This window comes from Oryctolagus cuniculus, chromosome 9 (assembly GCF_964237555.1).
Source record: "Oryctolagus cuniculus chromosome 9, mOryCun1.1, whole genome shotgun sequence".
NCBI lineage: Eukaryota > Metazoa > Chordata > Mammalia > Lagomorpha > Leporidae > Oryctolagus > Oryctolagus cuniculus.
Window position 1 is genome coordinate 117,604,895 of NC_091440.1, and position 23,694 is coordinate 117,628,588.

The window sequence follows — 23,694 nt, forward strand, 5'->3', positions numbered from 1 at the left end:
TGATGTCTCAGGCTATTGAGGTTCAGCTCACCTGGCTTTCCAGCGCTGGTGTGTTGAGTCTGCCGCTGGTGTCCCGAACTGTGGGCTCCCACGCTCTCCACGCAGGTCCACTGTGAATCACTCGTTCCGGAAGAGTTTCTTCTGATGTTTCTTCCCCTACTCTTCCTTGAACCTGCAGTATCTCCACTTTTATTAATCTGTCTCTCCCCGGACTATCAGTGTGTTCCCTTCCTATTCTGCCATCTTGCCCTTCCTCCATAATAACCTTTATTTCCATTTTTTAAATGGACTTAAAATTTTTTATTTTTTAAATTTACTTGAAGGGTGGGCAGACACACACACACACACACACACACACACACACACACCTCCCTCCCATCTGGTAGTTCACTCCCCAAATGCCAGACATGGTGCTTTGGGGAAGAAAAATACCCAGTAACCAGAAATCAAATTAGTTGACATTTTTCAACATTGATATTTTTCTCCTTGGAGAAGATAATTTTAGGGATGTGAAAATAGGTATATTTACTAGCCTTGTTCATTGAAGTCTATGGTGAAAAACTAAGCTTACTATATGTCTTGCGCCAAAAGTCATTAGCTGCAGTGATTAAAAAGAGGGTTATAGACAAATTTAGAATTATAAAATAATAGAGAGGCCATGGAGCTTAGCCAGGTTGAAGCCAGGAGCGGAAACTCAACCCAACTCTACCATGTGGGTGGCAGTGCCTCAAGCATTTGAGCCATTCCTTGTTTCTTTCAGAGGTGCACAGCAGGGAACCAGAATCAAAAGTGGAGTTAGGCATTGAACATCAACAATTCTGTAAGAGAGGATGTGGGTATCCCAAGAAGTACCTTAAATGCTTCATCTCTCCACGTTCATCCCTTGCATGGACTTTCTGAAGTCCCTGTGTATAGCATGCCATCAAGCTCTGCTCCAGCAAAATGGAAAGATAGCCCAGCACAGTAAAATAAAAAATATATAAAGCCAGTACCTGAAACAGCACTAGAAAGTCTCCCTCCCTTTTTTCTAGCTTCTCTTCCATAAAATGTTTAAAAATAGAGTGAAGAAAGCACCAACATCTAAAGGGAGACATGGGAAATATGGCTCTGCAGATCACATGCTCCAGAAAACAATTAGGTCAACTTTTTTTTTTTCCTTTTTGCATGATGTAGGTTTTTAAAGAAAATTATTCCAGCCAAAGAATGATTGAACTCACCTTAACATGTGAGATGGATCTGTATCTGTATGGGCTGTGTCCATATCTATATTCATAAAGAGAAAATCAGAGGGTAGAAGTTTAGAAGCTGGATGGTTTAAGATGGGGAAAAGCTAACATGAGAAATAATTCAGATTATGTTGAGGATATTAAGATGACCTACACACCATGTTAGGTAATTTTATATTAGATAACAGTGTTAGGCTTGCTTTGTAAAGTAAAAAAAAAATAGTGATCATCACAATACAGTTTTAAGGATTTATTGAAATTTTCTTTTACTGTAAGATTGCTAATATTCCTACATTAGCATTTATTTAGCAGATCATATAAAGTAATTAGTTTTAGAATCTTATTAACTTTTGTCCCTCAATTAACTCAGGTAGCTAGTGTTTTCCAGCACATTTTATGAGCATTTTACTTTTTGTTTGTGTATGTGGCAATTCTTGAATAGTGCTGAATGGTCTGTGTGGGGAACCATCACTCTTCTGATTACTTACAGGATATAAGACATATACATTGATTGAAATCAGCTTATAATTGTAGGGAGAGTTCATTCAGTATTTTTCTAACACAGTATGCCAGACATGGTGCTTTGGGGAAGAAAAATACCCAGTAACAAGAAATCAAATTAGTTGACATTTTTAAACATTGATATTTTTCTCCCTGGAGAAAATAATTTTAGGGATGTGAAAATGGGTATATTTACTAGCCTTGTCCGCTAAAGTCTATGGTGGAAACCTAAGCCTACTATATGTCTTGCGCCAAAAGTCATTAGCTGCAGTGATTAAAAAGAGGCTTATAAACAAATTTAGAATTACAAAATAATGTAAAGGCCATCTGTCAACCAGTTTTGTCTAGCTCTTTTCATTCATGAAATAATACAATATTTTTTCATTCAAGTGATGAACAACATAATTAAATTGTGAACTATTATGAACTGAACTGAAAAACATGAGGATACCCACAACTCTCTTACAGGCTGATTTCATTTTGTTTGGGCAAAATCCTAGGAGTGGGATTGCTATATCAGATGGTATGTCTATTTTCTGCTTTTTGAGATATCTCCATATTGTCTTCCACAATGACTCTCCATATTGTCTTCCACAATGACTCTACTACTTTACATTCCCACTAACAGTAGATTATGGTACCTTTTGCCCAATATCCTCACCAGCATTTATTGTTTGTTGATTTCTGCATGAGAGTCATTCTAATTGGGGTGAGGTAAAACTTCATTATGGATTTGATTTGTATTTCTCTGATGGCTGGTGGTCCTGAGCTTTTATTTTATTTTCATGTGTGGCCATGTAAATTTCCTCTTTTGAAAAATGCCTGTTCAAGTTCTTTGCCCATTTCTTCACTTGATTGTTTTTGTTGTTGAGTTTCTTGAACTCTTCATAGATTCTGGGTATTAATCCTTTACCAGTTGCATGGTTTGCAAATATTTTCTCCATTCTGTTGTTTAGCTCTTCACTTTGTTGAGTGTTTTCTTTGCACTGCATAATTTTCTGAGCTTGATATAATTTTGCTTTTTCTATTTTTGTTTTTATTGCCTGTGCTTCTGGGGTCTTTATCAAGAAATCTTTGCCTATGCCAGTGTCTTTCAGAGTTTCCCCAATGGTTTCCTCTAGTAGTTTGATGATCTCAGGTCATAGATGTAGATCCTTGTTGTATTTTGAGTTGATTTTTGTGTAAGATTTAAGGTAGGGGTCTTGTTTCATAATTTTGCATCCATAGATCCAGTTTTTCTAGCACCATTTGTTGAAGAGACTGTCCTTTCTCCAGGAATTGATTTTCAGTCCCTTGTCAAATATTAGTTTGTTGTAGAGAGTGGATTTGATTTCTGGGGTTTCTATTATGTTCCATCGGTTTGTATGTCTATTTTTGTGGGACAGGCTGTTTTGATTATAACTGCCCTGTAGTGTGTCTTGAAATTTAGTATTGTGAAGTTTTGGCTTTATTTTTGTGATTTAAGATTGTTTTAGCTATTTGGGGTATCATGTGTTTCCAAATGAATTTTAGCAATTTTTTTTTCTAGACTTGAGAAGAATGTCATTGGTATTCTGATTGGGATTACATTTAATCTCTAAATTGCTTTAGGTAGTATGGACGTTTTGGTGATACTAATTATTCTGATCCATGAACATGGAAGATTTTTCATTTTTTTTAAAGATTTATTTTATTTATTTGAAAGTCAGAGTTACACAGAGGTAGAGACAGAGAGAGAGGTCTTCCATCTGGTGGTTCACTCCCCAGATGGCCGCAACAGTGGAGCTGTACCAATCCGAAGCCAGGAGCCAGGAGCTTCTTCCGGGTCTCCCACACAGGTGCAGTGGCCCTAGAACTTGGGCCATATTCTGCTATCCCAGGCCATAGCAGAGAGCTGGATTGGAAGATGAGCAGTGGGACTAGAACCGGTGCCCATATGGGATGCTGGCACTTCAGGCCAGGGCTTTAACCCACTGTGCCACAGTGCTGCCTCCATGATTTTTCATGTTTTGTTGTCTATTTCTTTAATGTTTTGTAGTTTTCATTTAGACATCTTTCAACTCCATGGTTAAATGTATCCCAAGCTATTTAATTATTGTGAATTGGATTGATTTTTAGTTCTTTCTCAGCCAGGACATTTTCTGTGTATGCAATGCTATTAATTATTGTATGTCAATTTTTTAAAAAAATATTTGTTTGAGAGGTAAAGTTACACACAGTGAGAAGTAGAGACAGAGAGAAAGGTCTTTTTTCCGCTGGTTCACTCCCCAGATGGCTACAATGGCCGGAACTGCACTGATCCGAAGCCAGGAGCCAGGAGCTTCCTCCAGGTCACCTATGTGGGTACAGAGGCCCAAACACTTGAGCCATCTTCTACTACCTTTCCAGGCCACTGCAGAGAACTGGATTGGAAGAGGATCAGCCAGGACTAGAACAGGTGCCCATATAGGATGCCAGCACCACAGGCGGAGGATTAACCTACTGCGCCATGGCACTGGCCCATCTTTGCATATGTTTAACCATCCTTGCATACCAGAGATAAATCCCACTTGGTCTGGATGAATGATCTTTCTGATATGTTGTTGGATTTGATTAGCCAGGATTTTGTTGAAGATTTTTGCATCTGTATTGGTCTATTCTCTTTCTTTGCTGCATCACTTTGTGGTTTTGCAATTAAGGTGCTGCTGGCCTCAGAAAAGGAGTTTGGAAGGATTGTTTCCCTTAAAATTGTTCTGAATATCTTCAGACTTGGAATTAGTTCTTCATTAAAAGTCTGATAGAATTCATCTGTGAAGCCATGCTATCCTGGGCTTTTCTTTGTTGGGAGTGTCTGTATTACTGATTTAATCTCTTTCTTTTATATTGGTCTGTTTTCTATGTCTTCTTGACTCAGTTTTTGTAGCTTTTATGTGTCTAGGAATCCATCCATTTCTTCTAGATTTTCCAATTTGTTGGCAAAAACTGTAGTCATTATTGATGATTCTTTGTAATTTCTGTGGTTTCTGTTGTTACATTTCCTTTTTCATCCCTGATTTTGTTTGGGTCTTCTCTGTTTTTTTTTTTCTTTCTTTCTTTCTTTTTTTTTTTTTTTTGGTTAGTTGGGCCAATGGCATAACAATTATATTTTTTCGAAAACTAACTCTTCATTTCACTGATTTTTTGCATTTTTGGTTTCAATTCTATTTATTTTTTTCTCTAATTTTTATTTCTTCTACTAATTTTGGATTTTATTCTAGGACCTTTAGATGCAGTGATAACTCATTGATTTGATGCCTTTACATTTTCTTGATGTAGGCACCAATTGTTATAAACTTTCCCCTTAATACTGCTTTGGCTTTATCTCATAAATTTTGATATGTTGTGTTGTCATCTTATTTATTTATAGAAACTTTTTGATTTCCCTTTTGATTCTTTGCAAGACTCACTATTCATTCAGGAAGATGTGATTGCATATGGTCTAGAGATTCTTGAGTTTTTAATTTGCATCTTCATTCCATTGTGGTCAGCAAATGTCATGGTACGATTTTGATTCTTTTTTAATTTGCTGAGACATGCTAATGGCATAGCATATGGTCTATCCTAGAGGAGGTTTGATTCATTAATGAAAAGTATTTATATTCTTCAACTATGGGATGAAAGGTTCTTTAGATATCAGTTAGTCCATTTGGTCCATAGTGTAGATTACTTCTGTTGATTTTCTCCTAGTTGATCTGCCCATTGATGTAAGCAGAATATTGAAGTTCCCCATTACCATTGTATTGGGGGTCCGTGTCTTGCTTAGATCCATTAATACTTGTTTTAAATAGGCAGGCATCCAGCATTGGCAGCATATACATTTATTATAATCACATCTTTCTTTTGAATTGGTCCCTTAGTCATTACATAGTATCCTTCTTTATTGCTTTTAACAGTTTTTGTGTTAAAGTCTATTTTGTCTGATAATATAGTGGCTATATTTGCTCATTTTTGCATTCTGTTAGCATGGGATATCTTTTTCCATCCTTTCACTTTAAATTTGAATGTATCTTTGTTGGTGAGGTGTGTTTCCTGGAGGCACAGAATAGATGGGTCTTATTTTTTAATAAATTTAGCCAGTCTGAATCTTTCAGTTGAAAAATTTAGGCCATTTACAATCAAGGTTACTATTGATAATTCATGACTTGGCCCTGCTTTTTACCCATAAATATTCCTATTGCTCATTTGGATTTCCTTTGTACTTTTATTGGGAGATTTTGTGCCTTCACATTCTTTCTGTCTTATATCCTTAAGCATCCTTAGTGAAGCTGAACAAGTGTTGACAGATTCTTTAAATTTCTGTTTGTTATGGAAGGTTTTTATTTCATCTTCATTCATAAATGAGAGCTGTTCAGGATACAGTATTCTAGGCTGACAGTTTTTTTTCTTTTAAGACCTGAACTATGTCTCTCCATTCTCTCCTAGCCCACAGGGTTTCTCATGAGAAATTAGATGTGAGTCTAATTGGAGATCCTTGGAAACTAACCTGTCATTTCTTTTGTGCACATTTTAGAATCTTTTTTTATGTTTTACTGTTGAAAAAATTTGACTGCAATGTGTCATGGTGAATTTCTGGTCATGTCTATTAAGAGTTCTATGTGCCTAGTATCATGGCCCCTTCTTTCTTCAAATTAGGGAAGTTTTCTGTAATTATTTAACTGAAAAGGCCTTCTAATCTATTCTCTGTTCCCACTCACTCAGGAACTCCTACAACCTGTATGCTTTATTTTTTGATAGTATCCCATAAATCTCGGAAGCATTGTTTTTAATTTTTCTAGTTCCTTTTTATTTTTGGTTTATTTCCAGATATTTGTATTATATCTTGGATATTCTTTCTTCTGTCTTACCAAGTCTGTTGTTAAGGCTTTTCACCGCATGTTTTGTTATATTGAATTATCCATTTGTAATCTTTCAGTTGATTTCTCTTCAAAATCTCAATATCATGGGAAAATTTTTTCTCCAGATTATGTATAGATTTCTTTTACTCATGATTTTGCTTCTCAGTTATCCTATGGTTAGTGTTTTGAATTCCTTTCCTGGCATTTCATCAATATCTTCATCTTCACATTCTAATATTGTTGTGTTCCTTTTGGGTATTCATGTTGTCTTGTTATGATTTCTTGAATTTCTGCATTTATTTTTAGGCATTTATGGAAATATTTGTTGATTTTCTGCTCTGGTGGCTCTTATCTTTGAACCATGCGTGTCTGTACTTTCAGGGAATACCCAGAGGTATGTGTTGAGAGGCTGAGGGCACCTCAGGGTGTCTAGCCTCCTCTGAACCCTCCCAGCCAGACTCAAAGTCAGCGGGGAATTTGGATTTTTCCCTCTGGTAAAATCTCCCGATAATGTGTATACGCAAGTGCTGCTGCAGCAGCTACTGGTGTCAAAATGGTGCCTTTTGCTCACAAGTTACAGAGCACCCTTATGGGGAGATCGGGAGAAAGAAGTGTTTTTTTTTTTTTTTTTTTTTTTTTCTTATTGCTTGTTTAGGCAGGTACCTGCCCCCTGATAGGGCTCCATTCTGGACTCAAATACAGTGTGGTTTACAAAGCTCTCCCTCCAGCAACATCATCAGTGACACAGGCTGCTGTAGTCTGCTCTTTGCTTGCTTTCAAAAGCTGGCATATCTTCTAGCTCTCAGCTGTGGGATCGTGTGTGATGTCTTTGCTCATTGCTGCATGTACACACCTTTCACAGTGATCGACATCATCGGTCTTCCTTCTGTCGGATTTCCACTTCAGATTTCTTACCAGCTCTGCCCTGGGAACTTCCTCCACTTTTTTCCTGTGATTTCCCCTCTCCTAGATCAGTACATATTTTCCCTTTTCAGACATTTTGGAGTTCTCTCCTTATTGTCTTTGATTAATAAAATTCTTAGAATGAGCTACTTTTGGCTGGCGCCATGGCTCAATAGGCTAATCCTCCACCTAGTGGCGCTGGTACACTGGGTTCTAGTCCTGGTTGGGGCGCCGGATTCTGTCCCAGTTGCCCCTCTTCCAGTCCAGCTCTCTGCTGTGGCCCGGGAGTGCAGTGGAGGATGGCCCAAGTGCTTGGGCCCTGCACCCCATGGGAAACCAGGAGAAGCACCTGGCTCCTGCCTTCGGATCAGCGCGGTGCGCCGGCTGCAGTGCGCCGGCTGCAGCGGCGGCCATTGGAGGGTGAACCAATAGCACAAAGGAAGACCTTTCTCTCTGTCTCTCTCTCTCACTGTCCACTCTGCCTGTCAGAAAAAAAAAAAAAGAAAAGAATGAGCTACTTTTTTTTGCATCTGTTTTATTTTCCCTTATTGTGATATCTCTGCATGCTTGATCTTCATCAGAATCCAGCAAGAACAGTTTCCTGAAAATCCCCAGTTTATTCATCACATTTGTGACACTTTCTGCCATTACTGGATACAAATCCATGTGGTATAGAACTTCTAAGCCACATACAAAATTCTCCCGGAGAGAAAGGTTTCTCAGCATGCTCTTAACTTTTGAAAACCTGGCTCTATGCTTCGCTTGTACTTGGCAGCATCCCTAAGTTGTCTTCGCTCCTGGCAGTCCAAACTCTGCTATCCCATGCTGCACCTGCACTGTCACACTGTGCTGTTTTATCCTGTGCTCTGCCTGGACTGTCTGCTCCCGACCTTGTCCTTTATGTGACACCCAAAATTTTTTATTGTTCATTTTTCAGCTCTACACCTTTTCTTCCTTTCCTTTCCTTTCCTTTCCTTTCCTTTCCTTTCCTTTCCTTTCCTTTCCTTTCCTTTCCTTTCCTTTCCTTTCCTTTCCTTTCCTTTCCTTTCCTTTCCTTTCCTTTCCTTTCCTTTCCTTTCCTTTCCTTTCCTTTCCTTTCCTTTCCTTTCCTTTCCTTTCCTTTCCTTTCCTTTCCTTTCCTTTCCTTTCCTTTCCTTTCCTTTCCTTTCCTTTCGACAGGTAGAGTTAGATAGTGAGAGAGAGAGACAGAAAGGTTTTCCTTCCATTGGTTCACTCCCCAAATAGCTGCTATGGCTGGTGCTGAGCCGATCCGAAGCCAGGAGCCAGGTGCTTCCCCCTGGTCTCTGGTCTCCCATGCGAGTGCAGTGGCCCAAGCACTTGGGCCATCTCCACTTCCCTCCCGGGCCACAGCAGAGAGCTGGACTGAAAGAGGAGCAACCGGGACTAGAACCCAGCACCCGTATGAGATGCCTCTGCCTCAGGCAGAGGATTACCCACGTGAGCCATGGTGCCGGCCCTACACCTTTTCTTGTACCTTTCAAATAAAAATGAAAGCACTTTTAGCATATGATTTAGGGTATTGTATTTCATGGTTACTTTTCATGGATTCATTTATTTATTCTGCTAGATCAACTGGCACATATATCCAAGATCTCATACTCTATTGAGAAAAGAGGTGGTAAGGAAGATTTTGAAATGATATTAAGTACCTGTGTAATGTATGCCTGTTTGCTCCAGGAGGGTGAAAATGGCCTGAGAAATGTGTCCTCCTTCAGTGAAGCAGGAGTGGGAGTTTACCTAGCAGAAATCTGAGAAGACTTTTCTAGTTGTTCATTCATCTATTCATCTATCAATCATCTAACATATTTGCATAACACCTTGTACATGCTAGGCATTGTGTTAGACACTGATGATTAGTAGAACTCAAAAGACTGGACCAGAGTTCTGACACAACAGGTTAATCCACTGCCTGTGACAGCAGCATCCCATATGAGCATCACTGGTTTGAGTCTTGACTGATGCATTTCTTTTTTTTTGGGGTGGGAGGAATGGAGGATTTATTTTAATAATATATCTCCAAGACAATATATGCACTTCTAATCCAGATCCTTGCTAATGCACCTAGGAAAGCAGCAGAACATGGCCCAAATACTTAAACTTCAGCTCCTGACCATAAATGGGAGACCTGGATGGAATTCCAAGCTCCTAACTTCAGCCTGGGCTAGCCCTGGCCTTTGCAAACATCTAGGGAGTGAACAAGGGAATGGGAGTTTACTCTCTCTGTCTCGTCTCCTCTCTTTGTAATTCTGTCAAATAAATGTTAAAAAACAACACCCCCAAAACACACACACACACACACACATAAAATGGGCAATAGTCATTAAAACAATGTTGATTGCTTTTGTCTTCCAAATAAGGTAATGTCAACAAAAAATGTTTTTTGCAACTCATCTCAGACATACCTATTGAGAGTATACTGTCAGTTTGGCATCCTTCATCTGAAAATCCATGTACAAATTAAAAGTTTTTGAGAATTCATATAACACCATAAATGAAATTCCACATCTAACCTCCTGTTACATTCAGAGTTTAAATATAGATGAACTAAATATACTGTGTAAAATTACCTTCAACCTATATGTATAGGAGATAAGTGAATTTACTGTTCAGATTAGGTCCAGCACCCAAACAGCTCATTTTGTATATGTAAATATTGTAAAATCCAAAAAAAAAAAATTGAATTTGCAGAACACTTCATGTCCCAAGAACTTCAGATAAGGGGTATTAAAACTCTATGTACTTGGCCGGCGCTATGGCTCAATAGGCTAATCCTCTGCCTGCAGCATCTGCACACCAGGTTCTAGTCCTGGTCGGGGCACCAGATTCTGTCCCGGTTGCCCCTCTTCCAGGCCAGCTCTCTGCTGTGGCCCGGGAGTTCAGTGGAGGATGGCCTAAGTCCTTGGGCCCTGCACCCGCATTGGAAACCAGGAGAAGCACCTGGCTCCTGGCTTTACCAACGGTAAAGGAAGACCTTTCTCTCTGTCTCTCTCTCTCTCTCACTGTCCACTCTGCCTGTTAAAAACAAACAAACAAACAAAAAACAAAAAAACTCTATGTACTTCATATGCTAGCATATGTGTTAGTAATAAAAAACACCAAAAATTTGTAATTTGTTGAAAAATTGGGTTAATGAATGAGTAATCTCTAAGTAGCTAACAGTGATGACTCTCTCTCTCTCTCTCTCTCTCTCTATATATATATATATATATATATTTACTTTGTGGAGGGGAGAAAACAGCTAATAATAGCAGGGATATAAAAATATAGCCTTGGTCCATCCAGAGGAAGCTGAACGAGGTCAGTGGTTGAAGAAAGTTCTGAAGAAAGAGGATGAGTTTATCAGACCAAGTGTAAAATGCTGATGTTGAAGCAGAGATTCAGAGAGACCATATTATGCTCTGAGTAAGTTAATAACTTGGCATGACTGCAACATCAAGGGAATGTGTAAGAAGCTTTACTGAAAAAATGCCATTCTTGGTCGACATTGCTCTTCCTCTTCTTTTTTTTAAGATTTATTTTATTTATTTGAAAGAGTTACAGAGAGAGGTAGAGACAGAGCGAGAGGTCTTCCATCCACTGGTTCTCTCCCCAGATGGCCTCAATCGCTGGAGCTGTGCTGATCCGAAGCCAGGAGCCAGGAGCTTCTTCCGGGTCTCCCATGCAGGCGCAGGGGCCCAAAGACTTGGGCCATCTTCAACTGCTTTCCCAGGCCTTAGCAGAGGGCTGGATTGGAAGACGAGCAGCCGGGACTAGATCTGGCGCCCATATGGGATGCTGGCGCTGCAGGCCAGGGCTTTAACCCACTGCGCCACAGAGAGAAAGGAAGATGACAAATATATGTCTTTGTTTTTTGGCTTATGGAGTTAGATAGGTGGTGAGGCTACCACTGAGATAATGCATGTAGGGTAAGGAATTATTTGAGATTTGATGTTGGGCATGTTGATTTTGATGGTGCCTCTGAATCCTTTACCAGGCAGAAAATTTCTTAAGGGCAAAGCTTACGAATTGTGACTATCTTATGTCCACAGACTAGGTTTACAGCAGGTGTCTGTAATGCATGAGTTCCTCAAGAAAGTACATCTTAGTTCTGGTGCTGAATTATTGTTACCCCATGTTGAGGTCTAAATATTTCTTAAATGATTTGAAATATTTTGGTTTCATCATAAAATACTTGTCCATAAAGGGGATTTTCCCTTTAACATAGGTCTCCATTCCCACTTGTTTTGAGTGACAAACCTATGAAAATTATTTTTAAAACCTTTAAAATTAAGAATAATCCAAGACTGTAATCTATCAAAGTTTAATTAGCAAGGAAAAGAGGATTTACATGGGGAAGGTCTTTGGACTTGCTGCTAAGATGTTGATTGAGGCATCCACACCCATATTGGTGTTCCTGGGTTTGATGCCTGGCTCCAGCTTCTGACTCCAACTCTCTGTTAATGCAGACCCTGTGAAGCCTTGGTGATGACTCAAGTAACTGAATTCCCACCATCCACGTGGGAGACCTGGATTGTGTTCTTGGCTCCAGATTTTGCCCCTAGCCTGCCCTAGGCTGTCACAGGCATTTAGGGGTATGAAGCAGTAGATGTGAGCTCTTTGTCTCTCTCTCTCTCATAAATAAAAAAAATTTAAATCTGGAATACACAATATAGAGCTATGTTTTTTAAAAATAATGGTTTGAATCTCTTTTTATGTATTGATAGCACAAAGTTGATAAATGAGAAGTATAAATAATGTATACTGAGCAAAAGGTACTGTTCTTCTAAAGCAAGGAAGCAAAAGGTTCTCACTGTTACTGACTGGCTCTCCGTAAGGAATGCTAATCTCTTATGGATGGAGGGCCCAGAGTTTCTAGGGACATAGTTTGAAGATACGCAAGTAAAAACCATACTAACTCCCAGGGAATCAATTCCCCAGAGGTATCTCTTAGTTGGCAAACAACATAGAGTTTCTAATATTTGTTGCCAGCAGTTAGTCACTGGACTCATCTTGGTGTCTACATGGTGACTGATGTCATGGCAAAAGTGCATTATTCTGAATGACAGTGGGTTAAGGAGGCACAGAACACAGACTGAACAGAATGTGAATTAGGCAGGCATACAGGTTAAAGGTGATTAGGTTTGTGAGCTGGAAGACCATGCCTTTGCCACGCCCCTGTGTGACCTCACGCCTTACCTGATACCTGTGCAACGCCCCTGTGTGACCTCTTCCCCCTACCTGGCCACACCCGGATGCCCATCAGCCAATCAGGTTAATTAACCACTCCCCTTTGGAAGTGGGTTAAAAGCCTGGGACACGGGGTGCCCTAGCCCTTCTCTTCTTCCCTGGCCTCTTGCCAGGAGGGGGCTTGCTGTAGCCCTGCACTTCCAGGGCACGTGGCCTCCGGGCTACCGCCCTAAGCTTCCTGGCCTAGATGCTCCTCCACGTGGCTGGTGCTCGGTATGAACCCAGATTTACCTCTCTCTCTTAGATAAAGCTCTCTCTCCTACGATTTCTCTCACAAAATAAAAGCTTAAAATGTACCATGCTGCCTCATTTATCTGTGCTGGTATTTAGAATTCTTCTCTAAATATTAAGCAAGAACCCTCTCAGGCTTATTAATATTGGGGATTTATTAATAAGTGTATGATGAAATCATATGGCACCCCAAATTCCGGTAGCATATGTGGCACCCCAGATAGCTCTTCTGGGGAACTCTAAAGGGCCACATTTTTGTATAAATTTTAGGGGGTTATGTCTGATTTCATATGGATTTCAAGAACTATGGAAGGTAGGTGAAGTCCTGGTTGAGCAAGCATTGACTAGAATAGAATTGTCACATAATTATACCGGGGAAAACACTACACAGTGGAAGTATTTATTGCAGAAGCCTTGTTTAATAATACTATCTATGCTCATTACTTCTTTTATCCAATCTCCTACAAAATGTTTCTCTTATACCATGGAGTACATCTACCTGGTGCAGTTATTATTACTATTTTTTTAATGCCACAGGGAAATGTGCTTCTGAATGAGCTGTAGAAGTACATACATCACCCCTTCTTTTCTTTATTCATAGTATCTTAGTGTAACACAATGCTATTGCTGTTTACAAAAGCGAGAGAGCTTTAACAAAGTCAACCAGGGTGATGAATGGAATTTAATTTATGCAGCATTCATGTAGGGTGAGTTCTTTGGTTAAATCACCATGGTAGCACCACCTTCTTCTCCTCCACAACATGTTCTGCTTGGCTGTCTCAACTCCCCCTGAGAACTTGGGCACCTTAGGTTATGTAAGCAGTGCCCTGATGTTCAAATACTCATCACAAGAATGGCCATGTGATGAAGAAAAAACACAGATGGAAGGAGGAATTGTGCTGAGTAGCTACCCAGGACCAGTAGGATAAGCTGAAGAACTGAAAAGGATTTGGAGACCTTATTTGGAAACAGAGAGTTACTCCCTGAGGCGACTAATAAAATGGACTTGAGCCATTTTAGAGTGTTGGAGTATTACTGATTGGCCTGCAGTCATCACTGATTTGTGCGCATCCCTGGTTCTCCTACTTAGTAAAGCCGAAGACAGTTACTTTCTTTCATATTAGAAAAATAGTAATTTAGTCTGCTTATAGGAAGCTGATTGTTTCATGACCTGCATCTTTCTATCTTACTGACATTTTTGTTCATTCACATGGTAAATTGTTAACTATCCAGGAAGATTTATTTGGAAAGCAGAATCACAACAAATAGAAAATGCTCAAATGTTAAATAGTAAAGAATTATTGAGTACCTTGGCCCTGACTGCAGAGATTATTTAAACTAAAATTTTTTTTCACTTTATTATAAAACATTTCAGCCTTGAGAAAAAGCCTTTTAGAAGTCAACAAAGAGGCGTCCTCACACTGAAATGATAGGTTACAGTCTGTGTCACACTATGTGCATTAATTTTGCTTGTAATCAGTGTCACCTGTCATCAATTTAGTCAAGAATTATAAAGCCTCTGGAAGGTAATTATATTTTTTAAATTGGGAAATATGAGTTGACATTATTGTAAAGCTAAAAACCACTAGGGAATATCAGCACATATTTTCATTGATAAGAAGAAATAGTGCTTAGTAAACTTTATATTTGGGAAGCAGCTTTATCTCCCAATTTAACTTTTAAATTTGAACTAAGTTGATATTGTTGACTTGGAGACGTTTTGTCTGTTAGTGTAAAATTATATCTGGTTCCCAGGACAAGAGAGAGTATAAATATAATATAGATGTTTTCTTATGAGCTAAAATGGCAATTATTCTCGTACTAGAAAAACAATTTGGCTATTTTCAATTCAGGGAAGATAAATATTTTCTGTTCCTTTATCATTCTTTTAAATCCTTCATATACAGTCCTTATAACGATGACATTTTCAGGAAAGGTTAAAAAAATTCACTTGGAAACAAATGAAAACAATGTGCCATTATCATACCAGATGCTTTGTGCCTTTTGTACAGATAAAGAACTGTGAGGGAAAAAAACAGACAAAGCATAAGACTATTTTGCTAATACAAATATAGTTAAGTATGCAAAGGATTGAACTGGAAGCATATGTCTCTCAGCCTTGGTTGGGCTACCCTTACTTGCCCTTATTTTCTAAGTGCATGATTCCTGATTGTCTCTGCTTCTACTTTTGTCTTTTTTCCCATCCATTCTTTACCAAAAGTCAGTGATTCTTTTAGGACTGCAGATCTGGTCTGATCGTGTCACTCCCTATCTGTCCACTTTCATTGACTGGCCACTGTGCTTAGAATAACCTTCAGCCCCTTCCCATGACCTTCAAGGCTTCTCATGCTCTGGCCCTTCCTCAGCTCCTCCGGTTTTGTTTCTTTTCCTTCTTCTCCTCATGTGCCTGCAACTGTGGTTATTTTACTTTTGGGAACATCCAGAACTCTTTCATATTTAGGACTTCATGCATTACTGAACACAAAATCCTTTGCTGGGCAACTGATCTCGTAGCCAGCTTTTCTTTGATGTCTTCCATGACCATAGTTTCTCAGGCGAATTCATGCTGCCTGCTCTTCCCTATCCTCCCACTGCCGTTTGTTACCGGTCACAGAGGGGAGGGTGGTTGCAGGAGTGAGTCTCGTGGGTTCTCTTCCTCAGCTTAGTATAGAAATAAAAAGCCAGGAAACAATTTGCAAAGAGGCAGAAACTTTTATTCAATTGGCAAGCGACAGAGAAAGCGTCTGGTCTGAGAGGAGACCAGGCAGAGTGCCCGAGCAGGACACTGGCTTTGAGGAAATGTCTTGGGTTTTTAAGGCATTACTGTTTGTGGGGTTGCCCATTGGATGGGGGTTTCACACACATATGTTGATTGGCTTGGCTCATGGAGATAGCAGGTGTCTCCTGGAGACTGTCTTCTTAAGGGCTCAGCCCCCTCCTTCGCTGGCTCTGAGATTGCACCCACCCTGAAGGTGTGATTTCAAGTTGGCAAGGTCACACATGCGGAATAAGAAGCTACTAGTGGGGAGATGCCAGTTGGCCTGAAGCAGGCTCTCCAGTCACAGCTGACAGCTTGCTTGTGAAGGACATTCTATCTATGTCTGAGGGGCCACAGACTCAGCCCAAATGGCTGGCTGCAGCATTCATATCACCTGGTAAGATTTTGTGGCTCTTAATGTATGTTGAAACATTGTGTGTGTTTTCCCTTCTGCATATTTGGAGGCCTGGCATAGTCTTTACAATAGGTACTCAGAAAAAAGGAGAAGGAAAAGCAAGTGGTGGGAGAAAAGAAGGCAGAGGAAGGAACTTCCACAGAACACCTGGTGAATAAACAATTGGCCACATTTTTTGATGATATGTCCAACGGATTCACTTAAAGGTTTACTCATGGAATTGTAGATTTAGAGGTGGTTTAAACAACCATTATATATATATATATATATATATATATATATATATATATATGTAATTATATATATAATTATCTATAACTGTATATCTTCTTATAAATATAAATATCTGAGTTAAAACAAGTACAAAAAGCTAATGACTTCCAGCATCACCAAATTCTGAAAGAACTCAATGTTATGAACACTTATCTGATTCAGATGTGCAAACTTCTCAGCGTTCCGTCGTCAATTGCAATGTTCAGACAATCAAGTTCCCAAACACTGTCCCATCTGCTTCTGGATCAGAATTTTTCTATCATTCCTTATTGTACCATTTCTTCTTTTTTCTTTAGTTTTTTTGTTTTTAACTCATAATCCTCCATTAAACTAAGCCTTATGACATCATTATTTTGGCAGAAAAATAGATTGTAGTCTCATACTGATGACAAATAAGCCCTGGTAAGAAAAGGGTTATTGAAATAGAGCATGCTGATAAACATGCTAGCAATTGCTCCTTTAATTTGGCACACTGAAATTATTTATCATTGTAATGTAACCAAGTAACCCAAATAAACCTGGAAATGTCTTATTTGATACTAAGTAGAAGATTTTAAATAATTGAGAAAACCTGCCCCTGCCAGTTCCCCAGGCTGGAATTAGTCAGTGGGTATGATGACATTTGAATTCTCACTGCAATGTTACAAAAATTTTATGTTTTTTTTTAAACTTTAATGAATATAAATTTCCAAAGTACATTTATGGATTACAATGGTTTCCCCCCCATACCGTCCCTCCCACCCGCAACCCTCCCCTTTCCCACTCCCTCTCCCCTTCCATTCACATCAAGATTCATTTTCGATTCTCTTAATCTACAGAAGATCAGTTTAGTATACATTAAGTAAAGATTTCAACAGTTTGCTCCCACACTAAAACATAAAGTGAAAAATACTAGATGATTTTTTAAATGATGATGAAATCCGATCAGACCTATTGTCATGTTTAATCCCAGTGAGAGTCAAGTTGGGAATTGATAATTTCTTTTCTTTTCTTTTTTTTTTTTTTTACAGAAGATCAGTTTAGTGTACATTAAGTAAAGATTTCAACAGTTTGCACCCCCATAGAAACACAAAGTGAAATATACTGTTTGAGTACTCTTTTTTTTTTAATCTTTTATTTAATGAATATAAATTTCCAAAGTACGACTCATGTGTTACAATGGCTTCCCCCCCCATACCGTCCCTCCCACCCGCAACCCTCCCCTTTCCCACTCCCTCTCCCCTTCCATTCACATCAAGATTCATTTTCGATTATCTTAATATACAGAAGATCAGCTTAGTATACCTTAAGTAAGTATTTCAACAGTTTGCTCCCACACAGAAACATAAAGTGAAAAATAATAGATGATTTTTTTTAAATTATGATGAAATCAGATCAGACCTATTGTCATGTTTAATCCCAGTGAGAGTCAAGTCGGGAATTGATAATTTCTTTTTTTTTTTTTTTTTTTTACAGAAGATCAGTTTAGTGTACATTAAGTAAAGATTTCAGTCGTTTGCACCCCCATAGAAACACAAAGTGAAATATACTGTTTGAGTACTCGTTATAGCATTAAGCCTCAGTGTACAGCACGTTAAGGACAGAGATCCTACATGAGGAGTAAGTGCACAGTGACTCCTGTTGTTGACTTTACCAATTGACACTCCTGTTTATGGCATCATTAAATCTCAATGTACAAGGCAGAGGGACAGAAGAAAGATCTTCTTTCTGTTAGTATACTTCCCCAAAGATCCACAATGGCCTAGGCTGGACCAGAGTAATGCAAGGAGCCTGAAACTCATTCTGGATCTCTTACATGTGTGGCAGGGACCAAAGGACTTGAGTCATCATCTGGTGTCTCCCAGGGTGCATATAAGCAGGAAGCTGATGATAAGTGGAGTAGCTGAGACTCGAGCTTGACACTCTGGGCATCCCAAGAGGCATCCTAACCACTGCACCAAATACTGTCCCATCATTACAATTAAAAATATATATTTTTAATTTTTTAAATTTTTCCTTTTCATAATACAGGAATTGTTAGTCTAAACAGCCACTTTATTTTTTAAATTCATTTTATTTATTTGAAAGAGTTACAGAGAAGAGGTAGAGCCAGAGAAAGAGAGAGAGGTCTTCCATCTGCTGGTTCACTCCCCAAATGACCACAATGGCCAGAGCTGAGCCAATCCGAAGCCAGGAGTCTCTGGAGCTTCTTCTGGGTCTCCCAAGTGGGGTGCACTGGCCTCGAAATAGCCACTTTAAAAATTGGCAAAATTAACATGAATGTGTTGATAGTTGTCATTTGCTTCTCTCAGAAAGGAATTATCTTTTTTGAGGAATTTTTATTCATTAGTTGACCTGAAATAGTATGTTTATTGTGATAAAATATTTTAAAATATTTGATTCTGTAGTAAATTGATTAGGTTCTCAAATCATGGTGTTCTCTTGCTATCTTCCTGTATCATCTGTTTCCACATTTATCCCACTTCAATACTGAATTTGAATGAATTACTCATTTTTGTATGAGTTAACCATTTTTCTGTCTTCAAACCTAATGGCTACTAGTCATTTCCAATAAGAGTTAATAGTTAAACTTCTTAACTAACTGTCGAGACTTTCAGTTTATTTCATTGGTTTTCCCTTTGGCTATATCCATCTACACCTTCCAACTTTAGATCAATATAAGCAGTACCTTTTGCTTCCACACTGTGGCAGCCAGCATGAATGAAGGCAAGTCACACAGCTCTGTGAATTGATGCCAATGCAAATTTATGGCTTGCAGTCTTAGCTGGCCCTGAAACTTGGGTCGATAATCCTTTCAACAGTCTCTGGTCACTTCTCATACCCATGATCTCAGCTCACATTCCAAACATGAACCACGATTCTCGTGCCTATTCCACTCCCATTCCCTGCCAAGCAAAATGACCTTGCCTTCTACCTTAAGAAGAAATTAGTTCACAAAGTTTTACCTTGAAAATATTTCTGTACTTGCACATAATGTGTACTTTGAGACCCTATTTGGCTAAGGTGGTAAAAACTTGATTCTCTGAAATGGTCAAACAGTCCCATGACCCCTTTGACTTTTTACCTGAGTTGTGACTGTGTTGGGGCGTGGACTGAAAGGTATAAGGGGTTTTGTGTTCTGTGATGACATCTGGTCACAAAGGAACCTTCTGAACCCTTTCTTCCACATCTGATTCTGTTTTCACACATGTTTTTGGGATACAGTGTGATAATTTGACCTATGTAAGCAATGTGTAATGATCAGGATGATCTTCATTTCTATCTGCTCAAAGCTTAATCATTGCTGTGTGTTGACAGCCTTTGAAATCTGATGGTTATTTTGAAATGCATCATAGACGGTTGTGCTATAGCTACCATATTAGGCTGTAGGACACTGTGACTCATTCTTTCTACTGGTATTAGTGCCCATTATCTAAGCTCTATCCTTCCCCCACTTGCTGCTTTTGGTTTTCAGTGACCGTTCATAAATTCTCTCCTATGAAACTGTCTTTTGAAGTTTCCACAAATTGTAAAAACTTGCTGCTGTTTTTCTGTGCTGGCTTATTTCATTTAATATGATGACATCCATCCAGTTTTATCCATTTTATGCACATGACAGGATGTCATTTATCATAATATTTTTATCGTAATATTCCATTGTGTTATATATATCACATTTTCTTCATTCATTCATTGGTGTGGACATCTTGGTTGATTCCATATTTTGACTCTTGGGAGTAATGCTATAATTAAAAAAAAGAGTGGAGGTATCAGCTTGATATAATGATGTAATTTCTTGTGGATAATACACAGTAGTGAAATTGCTAGATCATATGATAGTTTCAATTTTAGTTTTTCATACTATTTTCTGTTGTGGCTGTACCAATTTACATCCCCACCATCAGGATACAAGTATTAGAGGTTCCCTTTTTCTGTATCCATGCCAGCAATTGCTATTCTTTGTCTTTTTATAATAGTAATTCTGACAGGAGTGAGATGGTATCTCATTTGTGTCTTTGATTTAAATTTCCCTGAAGACTAGTGGAGAATCTGTTCACCAAGTTGTTAGCTATTTTTGAGAAATGTCTATTAAGAGCACTTGCCTATTGACCAGTTGTATTTTTTTTCTGTTGGGTTTTTTGAGTTTCTTACATATTATGAATCCATATCGTATAAGTACTTTACAATATTTTTCCCTTTCTGCTGATTTTATTTTTTAATGTTCTTTTTGTATTATAACTTACACAAGTTTCATATACACATCTGTTGATTGATTTGTTTGTGCAGAGCTTCCTAATTTGATAAAATCCCACTTGCCTATTTTTACTTTTGTTGCTTGCACTTTTGGGATTTTATCTAAAAATCTTTGCCTACATTAGTGTTTCAAAGCTTTTCTCTTTGTTTTGTTTCAGTAGTTTTAGGTCTTATATGAATGTTTTGATACATTTTGACTTGATTTTTCTAAGTACTAAGTGGTAGGGGGTCTAATGTCAGTCTTTTGCATATGATGCTCAGTTTTTCCAGCATCATTTATTAAGCAAACTATCTTTTCTCCATCGTGTGTTCTTGGTACCCATGTCAAAAGTCAGTTGGCTCTATGTACATGAGTTTATTTTGTGTCGTTCATTCAGTTCCATTAGCCTATGTGTTTTTTAATGCTAATATTAGGCTGTTTATTTAGTAGTATGTTTCAAAGTCTATAGACAGTGTGTTTTGTGATGCTTTTTGTTTTTCTGTGAAAATTGCTTTGCCTGTTCTAGCTCTTGTGTGGTTTCATCCCCACGGGACGCTCACACTGAGTCCCTGGCTTCCATAGCACACCTATGGCTGTTACAGACACAGTGGGGGCGTCATTCAGTGAATGGGGGCTTTTTGTAACTTTCAACCATTAATGGAAAAGTGGAATTAAAAGATAATGTGTATGTCCACAAACTTTCTGGAGTTCCTTTGTATTGGTATATATTTCATTGTTTTTGTTGATTTCAAGTTTTATTTTACTGTGTTCAGAAATGATGCGTGATTATGATTTCAGTTTTTCAAAATTTAACAAGAATTGATTTGTGACCTAACATAAGGTTTATCTGGAAAATATTCCATGTGCCAATGGGAAGAATGAGTATTCTGTAGCTGTTGGATGAAGCATTCTATAAATATGTTTTAGGTCCATATGCTCTGCAGTATAGTTCAGTGATGGCATTTCTTTGTTGATTTACTGCCTTGATGAAAGTTGAATGTTCAAGTCCTTGGCTATTATGTTATTACAGCTTATTTCTTGTTTTATATTTAACAATATTTGCTTTATATATTTGTGTCTTTTGGTGTTGGATGCATAAATATTTACAATTGTAAAATCTTGCTGAACCGAACATTTTATAAATAATTATCTTCCTCGTTTCTTTATATAGTTTTTGGCTATAGTCAATTTTATCTGCTACATTTATAATTAACCCTGCTTGTTTTTGACTTCTGCTTGTAAAGAATATCTTTTTCCAACCCTTCACTGTAAGTCTTTGTATATATCTTCCAGTGAGGTAAGTTTCCTGTATGTTGCTTATAGTTAGTTGGCCCTAATTTTTTACCTATTTAGCTTGTCTATATGTTTTGATTGTAAAATTTAATCTGTTTACGTTTAAGGTTATTGATGAGTACAACTTATCTGTGCCATTTTCTTGTTTTCTTTTTGTTTTGTGTTGTCCTTTTTATTTTTTGTCTCCTTTATTGCTTATCTGTGTGGTTTGGTAGTTTTCTGTAGTATTAACTTTGAATCTTTTTTCTGCCTTTATCAGCGAGTTTTGTTCTTTTATGTTTCTTCATGATTGCAGGTATTGTCCTGTTGATTTTAGATACAAAACTTCCTAAATGTTCTGTCTAAAATGAATCTAATGGTGACAAATCCCATAGATTTTGTCTCTTTGAATAACTATTTTTCTTCATTCCTGAAATATATCTTTGGTAGACACAGTATTCTTGGTTGGTAGGTTTGTTTTTTTCTAAAGGGTTTTGAATATATCATCCCATTCACTTCTAACCTGTAAGGTTTCTTTTGAAGCATCTGTTACTCTAAAAAATATTATTTTGTAGAGTATGTGACGTAACACCTTCAATGCTTTTTAGATTTTTCTGTTAGTCTTTGAGTTTTGACAGTTTGACTTTAAACTGCTTTGGTGAAGATATTTTTTGGCTGAGTCTACCTGAGTTCTTTTGGAGTTCCTGGATTTGCATGTCTGTATCTCTTTCAATATCTGGGAAGTTTTCAACTAGTATTTCATTAATAGCTAAATAGGTTTCAATACCTTATCTCTTCTTCTGGAATCCCATAATGCAAATACTTGTTTACTTAATGGTGTCTCATAAGTCTCATGGGCTTCTATTCATTCCTTTTAATTCTTTATTCCTTTCTTTTGTCTAATCAGGTTATCTCAGAAATCCTTCTGTTAGGTCTAATCTGTCATTGAAGTTTTCAGTCTTATTTCTTATTTCATTGATTGATTTTATCAGTTCCAAAACCTCTGTTTATTTTTTTGTTTTTCATCTTTGTTGAATTCCTCATTTGTATCATGGATTATTCTCCTTATTTCATTGAAATGTCAATTGGTATTCTCTTGAATCTGAGTTTCCTTAGGATCATTATTTTTGAATTCCTCTTCAGGAAAGTCATAGATTTCCTTCAAAACAGAGTCTGTTTGAAACTGATTGCATTGAGAATTATTGAAAGTGTCATGTTAACTTGCTTTTCATGTTTGTTGTATCCCTTTGTTGATTTATGAATATCTGTTAGAACACTCACATTTTCTGATTTTACAGAGTGGGCATCATAGGAAGATTTTTCATTTAGATAGGATGTTCAGTGATTTAGATTTGCTATTAGGATAGGTGGTGTTGCCTCCATGTGATCTCGTTAGGTGTAATCAATGTCAGCAGTGTCTGAAAGTGCTTCAGTAGACTAGAGTGATAGCATTTGTAGAGGCAGCAGTGTGACTTAGATTCCAAAGGAGTACATCCTCAGGTCTCTGAGTGTTAATGACACGATGTCTCTGGCAGCTGTAGCCATGGTTTCAGACCTGCAGGTTGAGGAGATAGTCACTCAAGCCTCTAAGGTGAGTATTAGCATTGTCAGGTCTCATGGTGGTGATAGCCATGGTCTTAGACCAGCAACATGTGTAAGGGTCTGTCCTCAGGTCCCAGAATGCAAACATCAATGATGGCAGTTATTATAGAAGCAGCAGCCATGCTTGCACAGCTGCAGTGACTGCAGGTGACTGTTCTAGGTCTTCTGAGTGAATGCTGATGATGTGAAGGCTTCAGGTGGAAGAACAGCTTTCACTATTC